Consider the following 9926-nt stretch of genomic DNA (forward strand, 5'->3'; position numbering starts at 1 on the left):
TATAGGTTATTCTTTACTCTCTCTTTTTTTGCCAGACCAATGCAGGAACACTAATCTGGTATTGCATTTCTTTTAAAAAAGCAAAACACCAGGAAGGCTTCCTCTCGCCTTTTCACACACAACCATCAATGCCCACCAGATGTGAAGAGCAGGAAGGAAAGTAATGATTCACAGAGGTGGTTCTCTGGCTGACTGTACTAGTGAAGTTCTACATAAGCCAAGAGAGCACCAGGTACTGGAAATAAATGGGATTTTCAGGCTTTGGTTTAAAAGCATATCCAAGCATATATCTTCTCCTGAATGAAGTACAGAGTGTTTGAGGACCAGGACATTCGCAGGGAAACCAAAATGCTTATTTACAAAGCTATTGTACTACCAACCTTACTGTATGGTTGTGAAACATGAACCACTTATAAATGCCATCTCCGACTCCGTGAAAGATTCCATCAACGGTGTCTCTGAAGAATTTTACACATCACTTGGGAAGACAGCCGAACTAACACCAGGGTACTGGAAGAAGCAAAGATCACCAGTGTTGAAGCAATGATTCTTCAACATCAACTTCGTTGGACTGGTCATGTTGTGCGGATGCCTGATTATCGTCTTCCAAAGCAACTACTCTCTTCCAAACTTAAAAATGGAAAGCATAATGCTGGAGGTCAACCAAAGAGGTTTAAAGACTCTCTCAAGGCAAATCTAAGAAAATGTAGTATAAACACTGACAACTGGGAAACACTGGCCTGTAGTGCTCCAATTGGAGAACACAGCCTTTACCAAAGGTGTCATGGACTTTGAAGACACTCAAACTCAGGATAAAAGGAAGAAACGTGCCAAGAGGAAGACATGCTTGGCAAACCCTCACCGTGATCAACTCCTACCCGGAAACCAATGTCCCCACTGTAGAAGGAGGTGTAGATCCAGAATTGGCCTCCACAGTCACTTATGGATTCACTTTTAAAACAGTGTTTATGGAAGACAATCTTACTCAGCTACGAGTGATTGCCAAAGGATCCAAGCATACAGGAAGCTACATCCTCTCCACATTTCCCCTGCTTACAATCATAGGCATCCTTCAATACATTGCATGGAATGGGAATGTTGATCCCTGCACCATATTGGAATTGCATATGCAAAACTTTTAAGAATGCAGAGCAATTCATGCACACAACAGTGGCTTACTCATGCAACCCATGACAAAATCTTGCATTTGGCAGCTCTCCTACCCTGTAGCAAACTGAGTGTGGGCATCCCCTATCGTCCTCATTCATCAAAGGAAGGAGCTGGCTTTGGAGAATGCCACCACATAGGTTCAGAAGGAGATGGGCAGCTGGAAGGCAGGAGACGATTTCACCGTCTCTTTCTATGTCTACCACGTTCCCATTTTTCAGAGGGCTAACTATGTTGGCCTTTTGCCACACAGCAAAATAAGCAGAGCGCTCTGGGACATTGCAAAAGGCTAACAGAGTTTATTGGGGCATAAATGTTTGCAGACTTCAGCGAACATGTAAAATGTGATCCCGTAAGATCATGTGCCCAATACAGTGGTACCTTGGTTTTTGATCAGAATGCATTCTGGGAGTCCGTTCGACACCTGGAACCATTCGAAAACCAAATCCCGGCTTCTGATTGGCTGCCAATCGGAAGCTGCGGAAGCCATGCCAGACATCTGGCTTCCGAAAATCACTTGGAAACCGGAACACACACTTCAAGGTTTCAATCAATTTGTTCAGGAGCCAAGGTGTTTGGCTTCCAAAGTATGAGTGTATTTAAATGCTGAGCAAGTTTAAAGAGGCTATGCACACAGCAGCCTAAACTTCACTGTTGCCACAGGGATGGGCAGCCTCAGCAAGCAGGACCAATATAGCCAGGCATGGTAGGAGCCAATAGTCCAATAACATCCAAAGGGCCATAGATTTTATTGCTGTTTTATTGCTTTAAAAGCAAACACTTCCTTTGACCTCATTTAAGTCAGTTGCTAATAAATAAATTGCATGTATGTGTGGCCTGATTCACACGTGCATGTTCACTCCAGGTTGACTCAACTTGCATGTGTGGATGAGCCATCCCAGATCCAAACCCGAGGCAGAGCTTTCCTGTCACGGCCCATCACCTGATAAGCCACACCATACCTGTCCACCCACACATTGGGCTTTGGGATTGTTGAGAGCTGAGTAATCAAGTGTTCTTTACACACTTGTGAACCATCCTCAAATCCATTCGTCAGCTCAGAAGCACAGAAGGTGGCTTGGAAAAGAAACAGAGCTGCAGAAATTAGCACAAACTTCAAGCTCCACGCAGGCATTTTTAAAGGCACAAACCTCGTCCTCCTTGATGGATTTCATGCGGAATTTGCAACCAGACTGACAACCTCCAGGGATTTAAAGCTGCTGCCAGCCATTTCCCCCCTCCTTGGCTGATGAAAAACCACAAAGTCTCTCCTTTGCTTTAGCTGCATACCAGCAAACCCACATCATAACTGGAGGCATCGCTGAAGCTTTTTTTTTTGTTGTTGTTGTTCCTTGTCAGACTTGATAAAAATCCAAGTCCCTGGATCTGATATCGTTACTTTCCCTGTGATGATCATCGCGGCGATAAAAGCAGGGGGAATCCCCGAGAGGGAGTTGGAATTCTTCCGTCTTCCTTTTGGGAGCCACGCAAAAATACCTGGCAAGAGCAGAATGCTGAATTGCAGGCAGCGTGAGAAACAGCCACAAAGAGCAACAAAGGCTGCGATCCTGTGCATGCTTACCTGCGTGTAAGCCTCACTGTACTCTGTGGGGCTTACTTCTGATTAGACATATACAGATTTATGCTTTAACACGTTTCCCACTCCAGTTTTACTTTTTGAAAGATCATTTAACTAAAGTTGCTGTTAAGCATACACTGCCATGGGCAAGTCCCAGGCTAAGCAAAGGCCAAAGGGATTTCAATGAGAGGGTTAAGGGTGTCTGTAAATCTGTCCCTCCGAAATCAAAGCAGCTTTGTCAGGATTGAACCCTCTTCTACTAGCCTCTGTTGAAGTGTTGTCATCAATGATCGTGTCAGGTCCCTCCAAATCAGGGGTGGGGAAGCTTTTTCAGCAAGAGGGCCACATTGCCTCTAGGCAAGCTCCAGGAGGCCATATGCCAAGGGCGAATGGGGCCAGAGGCAAATGTGGATGGGGCAAGAAATGTAAACTGGACATTTTTTACAGTAGAGTAACACACACAGAGATTCCACATCCATAGTGGCTAGTATAGTATTGTTAGGAAGAATCTGAAGTATCTGAAGTTAGTATTGTTAGGAAGTATCTGAAGAAGTGTGCATGCACACGAAAGCTCATACCAAAATAAAAAACTTAGTTGGTCTTTAAGGTGCTGCTGGAAGGATTTTTTAAAATCTTTTTTCAACTACGTCAGACCAACACGGCTACCTACCTGTAACAACAACACAGAGAGATACTCTCACTCCTTGCTTCCAGGCAAGCAAGAAGCTGCCATTTGCAGCAACTGCAACACAAAATCTTGGCGAGGTGAGGGTGAGGGACCTGCTGCTAGTGGTGAGTTGCGTCCCTGATAAACGGTTTGGAGAATTTCACCTCCTCCTGAAGAAATTCAGCGAAATGGTACTCTCCACCCCTTATCTGTGCCCACAAGTACTACCTGAACCATTTTCTTTTTTCAAATAGATTTGTGGCACGCCAGCATTCAGTGGCCAGGAATCAAGTAGCTGCAAGAGGGAGATTTTAGACTTTTTACTTGCATTTGAACCCTTTGTGAATACGTATTTCCATGCAACCCCAAGCTTGGAAGAATGGGACAGATGCTAAATGTTAAACAAATAAAATATCTTTAGAGGACAGTGTAGAACCATGAGAAGAATTCACAGCGCATCCAAGGAGGAATGGTCTGCTCAAGGTTGACAATATTACTGTGGTTCTGTCAGGAATAACTCAAAGGGGTTTCCATCTTTGTAGCATCCCCTGTTGTTGTTTTGTTAGCTGGACATGCGACAAGCTTGCTTGCTATTGTAGCTGTCAGGCTTGAGAGATGACTCAGTAGATGGGATCCTCTCTCTTTTTTCTTAAAAGATTGACTGGGGATCAAAGCTGCCAACACTGATCTGGCAGCCGGGATGCTGTTGTTCAGAGAGGGCAGCTAACTGCACCTGCCATTTGTTTCCAAGGAACGGCTTGAATTTCGTGCCAGCCAGATTGTGTGCCGTGCCCACCTCATGTCAAAGTCAGTTTGTAGATGTCATTTTGCAGGCTGGACGGGCATTTTTGTTCAGCTGCCGAGCTGCTGTGTCCCTCTTGCTGACATGCCTGCGAGTGCTGGCTTTCCAGCTTTTCAGAATCTCATGTTCTCATGTAATGCACAAAAGAACATGTTTCAAGAAAGCACAAGGCATGTTTCTCCAGAAGTGATACATCAGGGCCCCAAAGTGAAAAATGCCAACCATGAGATGCTTCCATCCTAAGTGAGGCCAAGAATATGCTGGCGGATCTATCTTCCTTTGCATTCTTCCACAGTTGGTGTTAACGCAGGAGTTAGCGAGTAGCAGCCCCTCTGCCAAATCATGCCACAATTGCTAAACCAGAACCAAAAGAGGAAGCGGCAATAGTAACAATGGGACTTGAGGATAGACCACCAGGTGGAAAGGTTGGAGATGTAGTAGGGATAATGCTTCTTTAAAGCACACGTTTTTACAATGCCTTACACTTATTACATCTTGGGAGAAAGCAGTGGATTATCTAACTATGTTTGTGGGGGGGGGGAGTTAAAGTTTTCAGAAGAAAATATTATTTAGAACTACATACCTACTTTATGGAATTTGACAACAGGACAATGTAAATGGATTCCTTGATACGGCCAAAAGACTGATATAGGTGCACTGGAAAGGTAAGCGTGTGGCTCCATTTAATCAATGAATTGAAGATACAACTACACTTGCAACTGATGAACGGATTGCTTATAGATGTAGACTTTGCATGGCCAAGCATAATGACATCTGAAACACATTTATTCAAAATATAGTAGGTTAAATATAAACATATATGTTTTTGGATAATAATAATACCTGTACATTAGATAAGTATATATGGAATTGTAATTAACTCTTATAATGATATAGTATACTGTTTTTCTTTTTCTCTCCCTCCTTTTTGATTTTATTTTGTACAATTAAACTGTTCTTTAAAAAATGAATAAAAGTCAGTAACAAAATCATAGGGCAAATCTTGGTCACAAGTTTGAGGAGCATGGGTTCCAACAGCAAACAATGCTGAACTATGGCTTGGGCTCCCTGCAGCACAGCTGCATAACATCCAGGGATGCATGAAGCACCTCTGCAAGCCATGATTTGGCTTAGCATGATGTGTTAACCAGGTCATTATATCACGGGAGCACAGAAAAAAAGCATAGAATGTTACACTGGATGCACCATTTACCGTCTGGGTTTTGTAAACAACCTTCTCGGTCTTATGACTGCAAAGACATGCTTGGAAATGGTTGGCAATGCTTGCTAAAATATCAGGTCAGAGTTGGAGCTGAATGAAAATCCCACGGCTTTGAGAGAGATCAATGCCCTGCAATGCTCAAAGAAATAAACAAATTAAAACAGTTTACCTGTGAAAAGTGTGCATTAAACCTGGGAAAGAGGCGACTGAGAGAAGATAGGATAGCCATCTTCAAATATCTCAAGCGCAAACACGTAGGGTAGGACTCAAACCAATGGCTTCAAGTTACAGGAGATTCCAACTAAACATCAGCAGAGCTGTTTGACCATGGAACCATCTTCCTTGGGAGACTGTGGACTCTGCTTCCTTGGAGGTCTATAAGCAGAGGTTGGGTGGCCATCTGTCATAGATGCTTTAGCTGAGATTCCTGCATTGTGGGAGATTGGAGTAGATGACCCTTGGGGTCCCTTCCAATTCTACAATTCTATGGTTCCATGTCCAACTTTAAAGGCTCCCCACTTCCCTAACTTCTGGAAAGCTGTGAAATATGTAAAAAAAAAAAAAAGGTTGCAGAGCAACGATCCTGCTTCCAAACCGCCTTGGTAAAACCCAACACTTCGATTCTCAAATGTAGCTTTTAGCCAAATGTAATCCAAATGAACAATCAAGCCAAAAACCAGACCCAATATATATTTCTGAGTTCAGTAATTTTTATTTTATATTACACCGTGGGGCACTTTATGGCAACGTGGAGTTTACCAAATATTTTGTACCAACATTAGCAAAAACAGTCGATTTAAAGTGCATACAGAGGAGCTACTGACAGGAGTTCCAGTTCCACAGTCTTCAAACTCTAGGGCAGTAGTCCCAACACTTTCAGGCCCAGGACCCATCCCTAACCCTAACCAGAGGGACTGGCTTTTAACCCCCTGCAACTGCTATATGTTCATAGGAACGCAGGAAGCTTCCTCAAGCTGAATTAGGCCATTGGTTCCGCTAGCTCAGTAGACTGACTGGCTGTGTGGTCTCCTGGGTTCCAAGAAAGCAGCCTTCCCAACCATCCCTGGAGATGGTCCTACCTTTGAGGCAGGGTCCTCCCCTCCACATCTTCTCTCCATTCGTCTCCTTGAAGTGCAAGGAGGATGCGAATCCTGTACAAAAGAGATGTTGGCAGATGCAGCTTGTCAAGCAAGGGAAAGGAGAACTGAGAAGCTGCACGTGCTGAATTTCTCCTCGTCACAGATTCATTAATGTTCAAGAAGCTTCATACTCCCTTTACTTGGTCTCCTTCTGTCTCTCTCTCAAATTACTGTTTTAAATGGTGCTGGCATGACACTGCTTTCATAAGAATATGTTCCACCTGTGGGTCCTGGTGCCTTCAGCTAAAACTGGTGCTCTAAAGGAAAATCTCCTATTATCTAAGCTAAGGTGTGCAACACTACAGATCGAAGCCCTAATTGGTTTTTTAATGGAACAACCATTGTTGGCTTTATTTGTAACACAGTTTCGGTTCATTTACATAGCTTAGCATTGTCAGAAGAGATAAAGAAACGTGTTTCCGTGCAAACAATTATTTATCCTACAATGCCTGTATCAAATGATTTCTTCAAAACTGGGTAAAAGGCAGCTATGAAACTGTTTAGAGATAAGGCCCGTTACAAAGGTAGGTTCTTCTGTTCACAGAAAGAGACATTTTCCCCTCTCTTCTCTGAGACATAAATTGAAACATGCTAGATTTTCACTACCTCCCTGAAATAGTTTCAGGGGTAGCATGGGTGTGTACAGAAAAAGAAATTTACCACAAACCTTGTTTGCAAGTTGCGTCTAGAGCTAGATAAATTACACAGTGCTTCAGTTAACTCATTCAAGTAAGTTAATTTTAAATAGCTCCTGATAAAATGCTTGGCCATGAGAAGAAAATGTACATCAAATACATGGATTAACATCATTAACAAACAATTTAAAAGATACTTGCAACATCTATTGATCTGAGCAATCATTTATATCAATTAAGGATGCCACATGCTGGATGATGAAACTGCACATGTCTACCGTAAGTTGCCACCTACCATCCATCATATGGAACAAACATTATTTTGCTTGCTCAAAGGACAGACGAAGTAAGCAGCAGAATTTCCAGGTGAATTAAACACAAAAACTACCCTGCTGTGTACTTACAAAGTACTGTGTGGAATATAGACGTCATTAGCTGTGAGTCTGTTGCCTACTATGCAATTGGCAACACTTATGCTTATCATTACTGTATAGCACAACAATGTGGCGTCCCTAGTCATCTTCAGTCAACAGAAATACCATTTGTCTACTGACAATGTACAGTACTTTCATCCACAAGACAACTGTAATTAAATGCTACATGTAACTCTACACAATCCTGAAACAAAGCAAAACAAAACAAACACCCCAGAAAAATTAATCTCAAAGATCTACTGGGAAAGCAGATGTTTTTAGTTGTCAAAATAAATTGTATTTAAAACACATATACACACAATAAAAGCAAGCAAAGATATTGCACAAAATCCATCTTTTGTTGAAATCCAGTACTTTCCCTCACATCCTGGAATCTCCCTTGCAGTGCAATTCAATACAGATCTACTCCAGAGTTAAGTACCATTGAGTTCAATGAGACTTATTTCCAGGTAGATGTGCATAGGATTGCAGCTGTTATCATGATATCTGGGATTGGCGAAGGGGAGAAAAGGTTCACCAAGAATCAATTTTCCAACTCAATTTTTTTCTTGTTCCTTTCCTCCTCAACCCACCCATATTAATACTGATCCTAGAATCTAAATTAAAAAGCTTATTACTATACATACAATATTATTTACGCCTGAAGCTAGGGAAGGACTCAGAAGTGTACTGAATCCATCCAAACTATGAATACCTTTTCATCAAAGAAGATTTGCAGGGGGAGGGAGATGGGTGTGCTGTCCACAAATTCTTTTGGTGGGATTTTCTTGACGGACCCCATCAGAGGAAGCCCTGTGAAAGGATGCCGATCTGCACAAGAGGGCTCCCCCAAAAATTGGTGGGGTGAAGGGGTCAGGAGAACCCACAGTACAGTGTATCCAAGGAGAGAGGCGATTGCTCTGTGTGAAAAGCTGATGGGACATAATGCAACAATGAGTTCCTTTTTTAAAATGCTTAGCACTCAGAGGACTTCATAATGGAGCATCCCTTGTTTGGGTCCCTCATATCAGGGGCGTAGCCAGGATCAAAATTAGGGGGCAAGGGGCGGGGCCAAGGCAAGGGGGGGCCACAGTGGGGCAAGGAAAGCCATGGTCGTTCAGGGGCGAGGGGGCGCCAGGATCAGCCCGAAATCGGGCTGCTCTGACCCCCTCCTCGACCAGCAGGGGTGAGGGGGAGCCAGGATTAGCCCAAAATCGGGCTGCTCCAACCCCCTCCATGATCGGCAGGGGTGAGGGGGCGCCAGGATCAGCCCAAAATCGGGCTGCTCCGACCCCCTCCTCCCCCTCCGTGACCGGCAGGGGCGAGGGGGCGCCAGGACCAGCCCGAAATCGGGCTGTTCCGATCCCCTCCTCCCCCTCCGCGATCGCCGGGGCAGGTGGAGGGAAAGCTGGCTTTCCCTCCATCCGCCCCACAGCCAGCAAGGGAGAAGGGACACGTCCCTTCTAGCCGGCTGGCTGTGGGGTGGGTGGAGGGAAAGCCAGCCAAATGCTTTGCGCGGCTCTGTGGCTTTCCCTCCACCTGCCCCACAGCCAGCCAGGGAGACAGCACCGGGCGGCGGCGGGCAGCGGGGCAGGCTGGTCAGCGGCCCTGCTTCTAGGGGGGGCAACTGCCCCTCCTGCCCCCTGCCTATGCCCATGCCTCATATCAAGGCAACGTTTGGGTGCCAAAGGCAGATCTGACTAAAGGGGGCCCCAAGACACAAGTCTCCATACACAAACACAATTGAAACACATGGGATCTACATAACAGCACACCGCAGAACTCTACTCTGACCCATTTTAATGTGAGAGGCACCATTATTTTCCACCACGGGTGGCAAACATCTTAGACTCGTCTAAAGTCCAATGCATCTAATAAGTCATAACGTCCAGAATGGCACACAGACAGTGTCATGGTGTCCTTGAAGTGGAAAAGGAACCAGTCCTAACTGCCTGGAAGCTATCAAAGCAGCCCCTAGGCAAGTTAAACTAAAAGGAAACAGGCTCCCTAAGCACCCTCTTCCTGCCTCGGATCTGGCAAATATATACATATAAATAAATCTAGGGTGATTTGCTGCCTTCCTGTGAGCAAGATTAAGGAGTTTGGTTTATGAGTGATGTCAATGGTCTTCAGAGCTAAAATAAGCGGATGAGCATGCAGTGATCCCGTGACTAGGCACGTTGGAGAATTCCAATGGAAATGGAAATGGCCATTTTTGTTGATTTTTCCCATGTCCAGAATAGAAATCAATCCAGTGAATTTAAGTATTCACTGCTGATGTTGCTCTCAATCCACAAACAAT

The sequence above is a fragment of the Zootoca vivipara genome, chromosome 7, assembly GCF_965207765.1.
Source record: "Zootoca vivipara chromosome 7, rZooViv2.hap1.1, whole genome shotgun sequence".
NCBI classification, from domain to species: domain Eukaryota; kingdom Metazoa; phylum Chordata; class Lepidosauria; order Squamata; family Lacertidae; genus Zootoca; species Zootoca vivipara.